Source organism: Anastrepha obliqua, chromosome 4 (genome assembly GCF_027943255.1).
Source record: "Anastrepha obliqua isolate idAnaObli1 chromosome 4, idAnaObli1_1.0, whole genome shotgun sequence".
Taxonomy (NCBI): Eukaryota; Metazoa; Arthropoda; class Insecta; order Diptera; family Tephritidae; genus Anastrepha; species Anastrepha obliqua.
In genome coordinates, this window is record NC_072895.1 from 94,385,340 (window position 1) to 94,399,272 (window position 13,933).

Here is a 13,933-nt window from a genome sequence, read left to right on the forward strand (position 1 = left end):
AAATTAATTTCACTTTTACGCGTTGTTCAACTGAGTATCGCTCCGTGGCAAGGTTTAGCAAAGCCTGTAGTGCCAATTTCTGAGGAGAAAAAAAATAAAGAACAAAAATTACATATCACAAATAATTGCATCTTTACCCTGCATCGGCCTGTATTTCATACCGTATGCCGTTTCAGTTCGAACCAGATCCCATTTTTTGTTTTATTTATTATTATTTATTTTGTTAATAGTTTTTAAGGGGTTATATACAGTTAGAATTTAAAAAAAATCGATTTTGTTTCTTAACGTACACATATTTAAGAATACACACAGAGAATTTAATATTCTTCCAGTGAATATTTTCGCAGTTACACGGAAATTTGGCGTTTCAAAGAGCTTCAAAGTACAAGGCAAACTTTAAACGCGTTTTTCTCAAAATGGTGTTTTCAAAGTCGGTGACCAACATTACTCGAAAACAGCTATTTTTTAGTAATTAATCGAAGATGTTCTCTCACCGATAAGTATTTTTTTTTATAAACAATTTAAAGCCAAAATTTTGGTCAAAAATCGATATTTTTTTTGTTGAGAAACCGCCATTTTGTCAAAAAAATTTATTTTGCTTATTCCTTCGAATAATTACTAGATTTAACATTGCTTTACGTAATTTCATTTACGAATTTTGTTTGGTTAATTTCAGTGGATCCAGTTCAGAGATATAGTGGTCACCGTAAAACGCTCCCGGAGATCAGCTGTGGCTCCTTTGCAAATAAACATTTTTACTAATACTAAGTCTTAAAATACAGATAAAAGATAACATAATATGTGTGCAAATTTTTAGATCAATTAATTTAAAAGTTTTCTCAGAGCGAATTCTGGAAAATTCGCTTTTTTCGGCCTTCTAATTGTATATAACCCCTTAATATCCCCTGCTTTTTGACGTGGAAGGGCTAGTGATTCCTCAAAACCTTTGCTTGCAAGTGTTTCCCTTTACTTTTTTCTCGAATCAAGTCGTTTTCTTACTCATTGCTCTATGCTTTTTCCGAGTTCGGTACTTGGTATCGATACCCTTTGGCAGTTTTTGCAATATGGTAATGCTACAACTATCATTTGTTATAAACGTTTTCCATCATGCCAAAGTAAGGCGAATCTATTACATTTGGTATCGGTAAATCAGCTGATTTGATTTTTTTCTTTCGCCGTGTCCATGTGGCTGTCAGCATAAAGTGAAACGAGGCGAATTCATTCCTTGTTTTCTACTTTGCCAATACTTTCAAATCAATACTTTGATAATGAAACGTACAAAACATTGTTGTTGGTCTAGTGCCATCACCTTTAATGAATGCACGCTCCCACGACAGTCGGTTCTACGTTACCGGAACGAGCCGGATTTATATCCGACCAAGGATTGTCACTTCAGCAGTATTCCACATATATGTATGGGGAATGTTTATACTGCTACAACAACAACAACAATGCAATTTGTGCCAAAGTGCAATATAAATTTCATTTTTCTTTTTTTTCGTGTAACCTTTGCGTGTAATTGATTTTGGAAAGTTGAAATTTTGCAATGCTTTGGAAAAACTTTAATGATATTTAATTCAATAAACTTGTAAAATTAAAATCAATAGTCCAAGGTCACGCAAATTTAATCACCTGATTTTGAATAACTTTTTTACTAAATAAAAAAAAGTTATTTTTAGTGATGGAAATCGTTATTTTGAGCTTTACGCCCTTCATCACTTGTCTTTTGGTATGCTGCAGGTGTCTAGTTCACAAGTGTCAAATATTAGTCCATTTGCAAAAAATTAAAAATCCAATAGGGTGATTAATTTTGCGCCACCTTGTTCAATGTAAAAAAATCTGCCTAAAACATAAGTAGTTGACCGCTCTTTTTGATATAACAAATTTAATAATAGGACTATGAATAAGTTCGTGCGGTTTTTTCGAAATTTGAAACTTTATTGACGTAAAATGGTTACAAATTTAATATTCAAAGTATTGTCCATCGCTTACTACTACTTTTTCCCATCTTTCTGGCAATTCACGGATTCCCTTTGTGAAAAATTCGGTCGGTTTTGCCGCAATCCACGAATCGATCCATTTTTTGACTTCATCGTAATTACGGAAGTGCTGGTCAGCCAGGCCATGTTGCATCGATCGGAAGAGATAGTAATCGGATGGCGCAAGGTCTGGACTATACGGCGGGTGGGGTAGGACATCCCATTTGAGCGTTTCTAAGTATGTTTTGACCACTTGTGCAACATGTGGCCGAGCATTGTCATGTTGCAAAATAACTTTGTCGTGTCTATCGGCGTATTGCGGCCGTTTTTCTCGCAGTGCTCGGCTCAAACGCATCAATTGTCGTCGGTAGACATCCCCCGTAATCGTTTCATTCGGTTTCAGTAGCTCATAATACACAACACTCAGCTGGTCCCACCAGATACACAGCATAACCTTCAGGCCATGAATATTCTGCGCCGACGTCGATGTTGAAGCATGGCCAGGGTATCCATACGTTGCCCGACGTTTTGGATTGTCGTAATGGACCCACTTTTCATCGCCAGTCACAATTCGATGCAAAAAACCCTTTCTTTTGTGCCGTTGAAGCAGTTGTTCGCATGCCATAAAACGGCGTTCAACGTCTCTTGGCTTCAATTCATACGGCACCCAATGGCCTACCTTTCGGATCATTCCCATGGCTTTTAAACGTTTGGAAATGGTTGATTGATCAACTCCCAAAGTTTTTGCAACCTCTTCTTGCGTTTGAGCCGGATCTTGATCGAGCAATTCCTCCAATTCGGTATCCATGAACTTTGGCGGCGCACCCTCGCGTTCTTCGTCTTCCAAGCCAAAATCACCACTTTTAAAGCGTGTAAACCACTTCTGGCACGTTCGCTCAGCTAGAGCATGCTCACCATAAACTTCCACCAAGATACGATGACTTTCGGCTGCTTTTTTCTTCATATTAAAATAATGAAGAAGAATTCCCCGCAAAAACACATTATTTGGCACGAAATTCGACATTTTCAAGTGTGGTAAAAATATTGTTGTTTACGCTTCAAATAAAAAACTTATACTGACGTTTGTGCCTTACGACAGTAGCTCTCCAATGAATGTTTGGAAATGTGGATCGATGGAATAATAATCAAGTTACGCCATCTGTTGTAAAACCGCACGAACTTATTCATAGTCCTATTTTAATTTAATATTCTATCACTGCGCAAAAACACCCTTTATAATAGCCCCAATGTAAGGAATATGAATTTATTTTGCAAAATTTCCATACTTGCGATTTTTCACAAAACCAGATGCCCAATCTTTCAATGTCATATTTTTGATGTAAACACTTCAGTTTATCACCTGCCATTTTGCAGTCCCTGCCTCTTGATTTCCTGCCTCGCCAGACATTGCGCAATTACTGTAAGACACATCTCAGCACCTATATATATATGTATATATAATTGGCGCGTACACCCTTTTGGGTGTTTGGCCGAGCTCCTCTCCTCCTATTTGTGGTGTGCGTCTTGATGTTGTTCCACAAATGGAGGAACCTACAGTTTCAAGCCGACTCCGAACGGCAGATATTTTTATGAGGAGCTTTTTCATGGCAGAAATACACTCGGAGGTTTGCCATTGCCTGCCGAGGGGCGACCGCTATTCGAAAAATGTTTTTATTAATTTTGGTTTCACCGAGATTCGAACCAACGACCTCTCTGTGAATTCCGAATGGTAATCACGCACCAACTCATTCGGCTACGGCGGCCGCCTCAGCACCTGTTTGTTATGTATTCACTTCCGAAAAATACAATCTTTCAAGAAATTTATTTATTGCTGTTTTTTTTAATTGCATTTGCGTAGCAATTTCGAACTGTAATTAACCGAAAGTAACTCAGTAGTATTTAGACAAATAAATAATATTGAGAATTCGAAAAACATTTACATTCAAAACAAACGCCTCACCATTCAGAGTAGTTTATTCTCTTTTGCTGAACTTCTTTTTCTGATTTCTTTTTAATTTTAACATTTTTTTCTTTGTTCTTTGTGGAAGATATGGCTTTGCCAAAAGCCAGCGACAGCAGCCCCCACAGACATTTGGACGTGCGCGCGTATTTGCGGTACTTTTGTTTATTGCGCACCACCAAAGCACAAAACAACGAATTTCATGAAAATATAAGAGCAGCAATAAATAAAATCAGGCAAAAGAAGCAAAAGCAAAAAAAAAAAAAAACAGAAAAAGAATTAAAAGTAAAAAATATTGAAAAACAGCAAAACTTTTGCAACTAAAATTGAGATAAAATTTAATGAATGAGAATTTTTCGGCTTTACCAGAAATTAGCTACATAAATGTTGTTGCCACATTTTTGATTGTTTTTTTTTTTACCAATGTTTTTGTTTTTTCTATCTTTTATATGCATGTGTGCACATATATGTATGATGATGTGTGTGTTTGTGCTTGTGCGTGTGCGCGCATCCGCGTCCATGTCCCTTATCCTCTAGCCTAGTTGGCAACAATACACGAAAGCTTAGAGAAATTGTTTTTTTTTTTCAGTATTCATTTTGTTGCTTTGCATTTAATTTAATTTATTCTTATTTCAACCGATTACATTTTCAAGTAAATGCCGTTTTTCGCATCCTCACCGCACACCGCTCACTTTGGCGGCTTCATCACTCTTTCTATCATTCTTCACTCTGCAAACACTTGTCACTTAATTTCTTGGTACTGATTTTATTTCTTTCCGCTCCCTTCCCCAATATCGCTACTGTGATGCTTTTGCACATTATGACACTTTGTGCACACCCTTTTGAGCAAGCAGAGTGCAAGAATAGCAAAAGCACGATCTTTGAATATTTTTGCCAAAATTAAGTCGTTGTGTAAATAAACTTTTAAAAATAACCAACAAATATTGAATGTAGGTACGTATTATAATCATCTATAGTCGTCGTTGTAGTGGTTGTAGTGCTTTGCGTTTGTGGCTGCGCGCACTTTGGCGCTCATAAAATTTCTGAATTGAATTGTCGCCTTCGTCCGTTATCGTGGTAGTGTTAAATAAGCCGCTACCTACCGCGCCATTCATCTCTCACACAACTCTCTGGCTCTCGTACAGAATCTATCAATAGGTATGCTATCGGCGTCGTGCCTGTGTTGTTGGTGCTTCGCACGAAACGTCTGTTGGCTTCGCCATCAGGCCACTCGTTCATTTGTTTTGTGGTACGTCCAATATTTTTGCGTTGGTATATACATTTATATTTTTTTCTTTTGCCGCTTTGACGTAGAAAAGCATGCTGTGTCGAAAATACACCGCTAATTGTGAAGGTCGTTTTTACGTATGCCTTGCACTTGTAGTGCAACCAACAGACCAAAAGGCAATAAAATATCTTAAAAGCGCTAAATTGTATGTAGTATATGATAGAATCTACATATAAACAATACACGCGCGGCATGAGCGAATTTTTGAGATAAGTATACTTCCATCAAAAATATTGCGATAAGCTAACATCAGTTACAATTTACATACTCGTACATACATATAGACAAGCTGCCAAACGATTCTATTAAGTGCGACTTGTCGAATCTCCAGGCAAATATCGACAATTTGTGACCGGAAATGATCACGAAGTGCGTACATTCTGAGAAGATAAGAGATACAATTCGAGATCTAAAAATGTTCGGGATGGACCATTTAAGTGAAACGCGCTAGAGATATTGTTAAAATCCGCCTTTTTCATGTTGTGTATGTTATAAATGGTTTTCCAATAGGATTAGTTATTTTGATTTTCAAAGAAAAATGCTATTTTTTAATATAAATGATTGAATGTTTATTTCATTATAAAGAGGAAGTTATGCCGTTAATAGTGGAAAATAACATCAGGCAAATGACCACCACGACCACACTTACAGGACAATATCCTTTTCATGAAATTTTCCATAACCGAATTGCAAAGTGGCTGCTCTATGTCCTCGATAGCCTCACGAATTCCATATTTGAGGCCTTGAATCGATCCTGGACTGTTGGCGTAGACCTTCTCTTTCACGTAGCCCCAAACAAAAAAGTCAGAAGGTGTTAAATCACAAGATCTCGGTGGCCAATTGTGATCACCTCCTCTAGAGATAACACGGTCCGAAAACTTTTCCCATAAAAGATCAATAGTTTCGTTGCTTGTGTGGCACGTAGCGCCGTCTTGTTGAAAATAAACGTTGTCGAGATCAATACCATCCAATTCCGGCCATAAAAAATCGTTAATCACATCTCGATAGCGCAATCCATGCCTGCATAACACCTGTTATGGGAAAACCCTTTATCATACCTCTTTTCAGCACAATCTGCCAAATTGTGCGTGCGTAAGTGGCGTCATTATCGCCGAGATATGATTGAAGCGAATCAATGAACATCAGAAAGGCGCTTCTCAAAGAAGACAAAACCTTACCAAAAACACAAACACAACGAAATCGTTCCAAAATCAGAGCTTTGTTGATCGTTTTCTTTAATTGCCATGGTGGTGTGGTCCTCTTAGAAATTTTTTCTCAGGCCACTCAGTGAATAAGGAGTATTTATCTTTATTACTGAGTCAGTCATAGAAAAGTTACGTATAAAAAAATGGTTTTCACCCAAATTTTGACGTTTCCCCACCGGTGTTCCCATGACAGTAGGTTCTACGTTACCGGAATGGCGCGGATTTATATCCTGGCAAGAACTGTCACCCTAGCAGCATTACCTGCACGTGTATGGCGAATGTTTATGCTGATACAACAACAACAACACCTTCTGGCACGAAGTAACCAGTGAAATTTTAGCTGAACAAATTATTTCTTTAGAGTTGATCTTTAATTGTTTCCTTTTCTTTTGATTAAACGAATTCCATTGGGTGGGAGTGTTGTAATAATATTTTTCAATGAAGAAATGCGACAAAATTTAAGAGTAGTTCAAATGCAGCAGAAAACTTCGAGATATGCCTTTAATCCTTTGGAAATGGATAACACTTTGTAAGCAAAATTCTTGGTTGCTAAAATATATAATTTGAAAAGTTTTAATTTACAGAGTTGTTAAAAATTTTCGATTAAACTAAGCAGCATTTATGGATGACCAAGAACGTAACGAATATCATCCAATAGCCATCGAATTGATCTGATATGGCTCCCTGTGATTTTTTTTCCCTTTGATCGAGTCAAACTTTTTTGACCAAGGTGGATATTGGATATTTAAATATTAGGCTACATAGAGTAAATTTCCAACGTTCTTCGACTGTAAAAAAAAAAAACAATTATTATGAAAGAATCGTACATTGACTTTTATTCAAAGTATTTACCATTATTAGCCATTGCTTTTTTCATCTTTCTGGTAAGGTTCTGAAACCACGTCTGAAGAAGTTTTATTTTTTTTTAAGCTGTCTCGCTAGCTTAGAGTGAAAAGTTGCTAAGCAAACTTCTTCTAAAAACATCAATTTCAACACAAAAACGAAAAATGTGTCGTTTCCTGAAATATCAAATTATTGGATTTATTTCTAACAATTTTTATTCATAATGATAAGCAACTTTGTTAAGTCCAAAATACTCACCGGAAATGTGATTAGTTCCAAGAAATACAATCCTGGACTAACTATCTCTATCTCTGTCTCTATTCTTTCCTATCTCTTTCTCTGATACTTTTCTCTCACGTTGTGGAAATCGATTCATATGGAATTGTTTAAGCTTAGAATACACGAAATTTTGTATTAGGGATGTTGCAAAGTAAATGCTTGAAGAAAATTACTAAAAGATTTGTATTCTTCGCCGTAAAATTTGCAAAAACCGAACATAGCAGCTTTTCACTCTAAACTAGCGATGATATGTAAAGTGTCGCACGACGGGTTATGTGCCATCGGCCGGTGACAGGTGATAGGGCGAATACGGTGTGTGAGGTACGGCTTCCCAATACAGTCTTTCCAAATAGGTTTTAAGACGTGCCGCAACACGTGGACGAGCACTGTCATGTTGTGGAATAAATTTGTCGGGCCAGGAGTAGAAATACGCGCATTTTTTTTGCAGTGTTCAATGTAGCCTCAGCAATTGTATGCGGGAGAAAAAAAATTAAATCAAAGAAGTAAATCAACAGTTCGTCCACAAAACCCTTATTTTGGCTCGAAACTTAACATATTTGGATACAAAAAAAATATGCGTATATGGAGTCACTGCTAAAGATGCTCTACTATACTACTGTGGGCAAAAAGTAAGGTTAATTTGGTTGTAAAATGAAAAATCTTTATTTATTCTTGTAAATCAATTTCATCCCCTCAAAATAATCCCCTCTCGATGAAATACACTTATGCCAACGATTTTTCCAATCCCCGAAACATGTCAAATAGTCTATTTCCGGTATAGCCATCAGCACCTTCATCGATTCAGCTTTTATCTCCTCAATCGTCTCGAAACGCGTTTCCCGAAGTGGTCTCTTGAGTTTTGGGAATAGCCAGAAGTCACACGGAGCCAAATCAGGCGAATACCGTGGTTGCGGAACGATATGCGTGGAATTTTTGACGAAATGGTCACGAAGAACGAGTGCAGTGTGAGGGGGTGCATTATCGTGATGCAAAAACCAAGAGTTGTTGGCCCATAATTCTGGTCTTTTTAGACGAATTGCTTCACGTAAACGACGCATAACGCTCAAATAATATTCCTTATTAACAGTTTGGCCAGGTGGAAGGAATTCGTAGTGCACCACACCACGAAAATCGAAAAAAACTGTCATCATGACCTTTATTTTTGAACGACTTTGACGTGCTCTTTTCGGTCTGGCCTCGCCTTTAGCACGATATTCGCTTGATTGGTCGGTTGTTTCAGGGTCGTAAGCATAAATCCAAGTCTCATCTCACGTAATGATGCATTTGAGCTTGTCCTGATAGTCTGAAAGCATTGTTTCACACACATCAACGCGACGACTTTTTTCCAAGAAATTGAGAGTTTTCGGTACCAAACGAGATTTGACTTTTCAAAATGGTTTTCACAGATCCTTCTGATATTCCGATCATATCAGTAAGGTCTTTAACAGTCAACCGACGATTTTTGAGCACTAACTCCTTCACGTTATTGACGTGTTGGTCATCTGTTGACGTCGATGGTCGTCCGGAGCGCTCCAAGTCAACAATACGTTCTCGACCCTCTTTGTACCACTTATAAACATTTTTCTGCGGCATGGTCGAATCACCAAATGCCTTCTGCAACATTCTAAACGTTTCCGCAGCCGAAATTTCATTCCGCAAACAAAATTTGATGGCACTTCTCTGCTCAATCAAATCAGACATTGTAAAAATCGAAAAATACACTCTTGGTCGTTTGATAAACACAAGCGTAAATATATTACTGATAATGACATTCACATGAAAGTTGGCCCAGATGTTATTAACAGTGCTGCAAACTCAAGAAAAAATAGCTAGAGCGGAATTTTAATCCCACGAAGTTTGACAAATAAATTCACCTTACTTTTTGCCCACAGTAGTATATGTGCGGGCATCTGCAAGCAGTGACTCTACTTTATATCTGGCATTCCAACGCGACCTGCAGGAAACTTATTTCTACACCGAATAATATTTTCTTCTTCGGAAGTTGCTCTGAATATCAGCTCACAAAAATAAACCAAAGATATTCTAGACTTAGACTAAAAGTATAAAAGTTGGTCTAGAAATTTGAAAAAATCGAAATTTTTTTTTTTTCAAAATTCGATAGTCTAAGTATTCAAAAATATCTCCGTAAATGGATTTTTCAAAATTCGAATTATTTTCGAAGTTACAACTATTTTAGTGACGCGACAGCTAGACTGGTTTGAGCGGACGGCGAACTTTAAACGTGTTTCTTTTGAAACTACTTCTTTCGATACGGTCGGCACGATATTTCAAGTTCTAATCAACTGATTTGCTTGAAGTTTATCATTCTTTAAATATATCTCCATCGGATGACGCACTAAAAACTGGAAATTTCAATTTTTTAATACATATGTGTAAACAATTCGAGAAAGCTTAAAAATTAGAGAAAAATCGACCTCAATTTTGGGTAGCCGCCATTTTATGAAAAAAGTTTTTTTACCCTTTTTTTCTGCGTCATACGATAATGACATTCATATTAATGAAGAATTTGTCATCTTTTTTTTCAAATAACCACAAGGGTAGAAATCGTGACGACGAGGACACTGCCTTTGTTTTCCCCTTCTATTTCAAGGACGCATAATTCCATGAAAATTAATTATTTTTTTTTTAATTCATTTTGTGAGGTCTTAATAAAGGGCCGGTGTTGATTTTGAATAAAATACAATTTTTTTAGGTAATTATTGTCATTTCTCTTTATTATGATAATATTGGTATGGCTCAATTACGTATGGAACAAAATATCGGCCAAATGGCCGCCGCGCCCTCGGCGGCACACCTCCATCCGATAATCCAAATTTTCGATGACGCTGAGACATAATTGAGGTTCTATGCCGTTAATGTGCAGTATTGTCTCATCCTTTAGCTCTTGAATTGTTGCTGGCTTATCGACGTACACCTTTTCTTTCAAATAACCACAAAGAATGAAGTCCAACGGGGTCGTTGACGTTTAGGTGTGGTTCACATTCAACATCGGCCCTTGAAATTTAACCACCCTTTGTATAAATAAATAAATGACTAGAATACCCCCTTAATAGGCTAGAGGAGAAGGGATTGGTTTCGTTTGATTGCTTTACCTTGCCACTTTATTTGAGAATACTCCCAAAAGTTTTTGGGCAAGGTGGCGCAAAATTAATCATCCACTTTTTATTTGGAATAACTTTTTTACTTAATAAAAAAAGTCCTTCAATACTTGCAACAAGGTGGCACAAAATTAATCGTCCTATTTCGTTTTGGACTAACTTTTTTACTCAGTAAAAAAGAATGCTTTTGAGTGATTGAAATTTTTATTTTGACTTTAACGCAGTCCATTGCAACAATTATGAATCTTCCGATCGAGTGATTAATTTTGTGCCACCATGTACATATAATTATATAGGATAGATAGGCATGTCTCTTATATTCACAGCATGAACACCTCTTGGAATAAATTGGTATGATTTTCGCTTATATCGTTTCCGGTTTTCTTTAAATTCAACTTTTTTTGGGAAGCTTCTTCTTATCCAGATTGTCGGGACTCGGGTGTTAATGTGTTAATGTCTACTACTACCTCGTATGCATTTGTTTTTTTTTGTTTAATATTCTCTGCAAATCTGTTGATCTCACTAGACGGTTGCACTTAGCACAAATTCGCTTAAATCCATCAAAAGTCTGCATATTTAACGCAAATAACTACGCGCAAAGATCGCACTGAAAAGCGCGCTGTGCTACGAATATGACCTAATAAAAATAGTAATAATAATAATTAAAATAAAAATAATAAAAATATATTATCATATTATCATGTCTTTCGCCACTTCAACGTTGTAGTGTTGGCCTTGGGATTGAACAAGTTAAAGACTTAGGAGGATAAAAATCGTTTAAGAAATATGTTGATCTTGGCAAGACAGCGCCTTTTGTATATTTTTTATGTGTGCCTTTTCTAATTATTTTTATTGTTATTTTTTAAGTTTGTTTATTCGGTCATTCGTTATGCGTATTTGTACGTATTTATTAAAATAATTTTAAAAATTTTAACAAACTCGCGTAATTAAATCTGCGGGCTACTACATGCCGCATTTCATCTTACACAGCACTTTCGCCAACATTGTACGTGTTTTGTATCAGTGCATTTCCTTTCCTCTCACTGCCGCTCACTGTTGTTGTGCTACCTTATTTGTATAGCTTTGAATAATTAAAATTACTATTATAATGTTATTTATTTTTCTTTAATTATCGAGCGATTTCAAGCAGACTGGTTTAATTTATAAACAACAGAAATATTTTGTATTTAAAATAAATTAACGCTGCCATTTTTTCGGCTGTTTCTGTCAAAATAATGTTCGAATTTGGAGAATCACACCAATATATTGGAATGTTAATGTTGCACAACATTTAATGAGGCATTTCAGAAACAATAACAGCGAGGTGCAGGAAATGCAGAGAAACAGAACGGTAAAATGAGAAGAAACAATAGCAGCGTGGAACGGGAATTATGTAGGTACAAAATTGAGTGGCTGGCTGGCTCTACAAGTAATATTGAACGGCACGGTCTGATGCTGTTAAACAAAAACAAATTTTGCAAGAATTCTTAAAGAATATAAAGCAGGTATAGTGAATTGTTTGTTCGTCGAGGTTTGAAGGTGTGACACAATACTTTATTGTTTTGAATTTTTAGACAAAGAAAAAAAATGTGTGAAAAATTTCTGTGAGTATAAATTAAAAAAATTCGAATAAAAGTTTCAAAAAAAAGAAAAAAAAAACTAACAGCTGCATGTTATTTATGCACCATTTCTAATCAAAAATTTCCGCTTAAATTTATAGTGGCCGTTTTTTTTTATTTCTTGTTTGCTAAAGTACTTACAAGCAATACATATCTATCCGTAAAATATATCAGTTTAGGTGGAGGCGTTCATTCATAAATCAAAATCAAAGCTAAAAGTTCTCATGCACTGAATAATAAGCGTTGCGAAAAAATAAAATAAAAAAATTTCGTTCCCTTAACAACCGGTTCTCCTTTACCGGCATCACTCTTTAACAACAACAACTGAAAAAATCTTTAGCTTTAACTGCATATAAAACCAAGCTGCCTAGTTAAGAGAAAATTTTAAATAGGAAATTCATTTCATATGGAAGAAAATGCGTAGCGTAAAAAATTACCAAAAATGCATGCGAATTTTACGCTTGCATTTTATTTTACTAAAATTTAATAAACTATGAAACTACAGGGTGGGCCAAATAAGACCTACTCCATATTCCATCTTGTTGAAACCACAAATTAGGATACTGCTCCGCCATTGGCCGCAAAAATTTTTCAATCAATGTTCTGTAAGAAGCTCCTGAAATCGATTCCGGCGTTTCATCCCCATTTTCGAAAAAATATGGACCGATAACTCTAGTGGCCATAACACCGCACCAAACAGTACATTTAGATGGGTACAACTGATGTTGGTGTGTTGTCCTTGGATTTTCAGAGCCCCACAATCTACAGTTTTGTTTGTTGACATAACCATGTAAATTGAAATGCGCTGAAATTAAAATGATGCCGATATTTACGTTGCGTTAAAACAATTGATCGTTGACAAGAATAGAACACAAAAAGAGAAAAATAAATATGTAAAAAAATAAAAAAGTTATTTGTGCTTAACATTAGTAGGTCTTATTTGGCCCACCCTCTACATTCATACGAGGGTTGCTTTCTATATTTAACAACCAATAATGAAAACAAAGTAAAACAATAATGAAAATGAACAGTCACCGACCACAATTCGGTGGGCAAGTACTGTAGAGGCATACTTGGTATTAGGTATGGACGGATGTTTGTATGTAATTTTCGTTTACATAAATATAAATGTCGGAGATTAGCTTTAAGTGTAAAGTATTTTTAATCGCCTAAGATATCCTAATTCACTCAGATTTTTTGCTTTGAACAGATATTTATTTTAAATATGCAAATGTATGATTGTCATAGTTTACAATAACTGGAAAAAATGAAGGTGTACACCACAATATGGAGGAGAAGCTCTCGGCCAAACACCCAAAGAGACTGTAAGGGCTAATTATATAGTATATACGACAGCCGTAGCCGAATAAGTTGGTGCGTGACTACCATTCGGAGTTCGGAGAACGTAAGTTCGAATCTCCGTGAAACATCAAAATGAAGAAAAAGTGTTTCCTAACAGTCAGTCCCCCTCGACAGGCAATGGCAAACCTCTGAGTGTATTTCTGCTATGAAAAAACTTCGGGGAGCTCGGCCAAACACCCAAGAAGGATATAAGTGCCAATTATATATTAGGTATATATATATATATATATATATATATATGTATGTATAAGGGGTTTTTCAATTGACGTGGGTCGATTT

At 36.2% G+C, this 13,933-nt stretch overlaps 1 protein-coding gene across 3 annotated transcripts in view; it reads left to right on the forward strand.

Annotated features, from left to right (window-relative positions):
* The window catches only part of LOC129243930 (dual specificity protein kinase splA), a 76,415-nt gene that overhangs the window by 17,594 nt on the left and 44,888 nt on the right, over window positions 1-13,933 (forward strand). Inside the window, exon 1 of one of the 3 annotated variants that reach the window (XM_054881403.1) lies at window positions 12,214-12,277. The exons of the other annotated variants lie outside the window; for them this stretch is intronic. The gene's annotated coding sequence lies outside the window, so the exon portion shown is untranslated. Of the gene's footprint in view, window positions 1-12,213; window positions 12,278-13,933 lie in introns of those variants that run through there. 3 annotated transcript variants of the gene reach the window in all.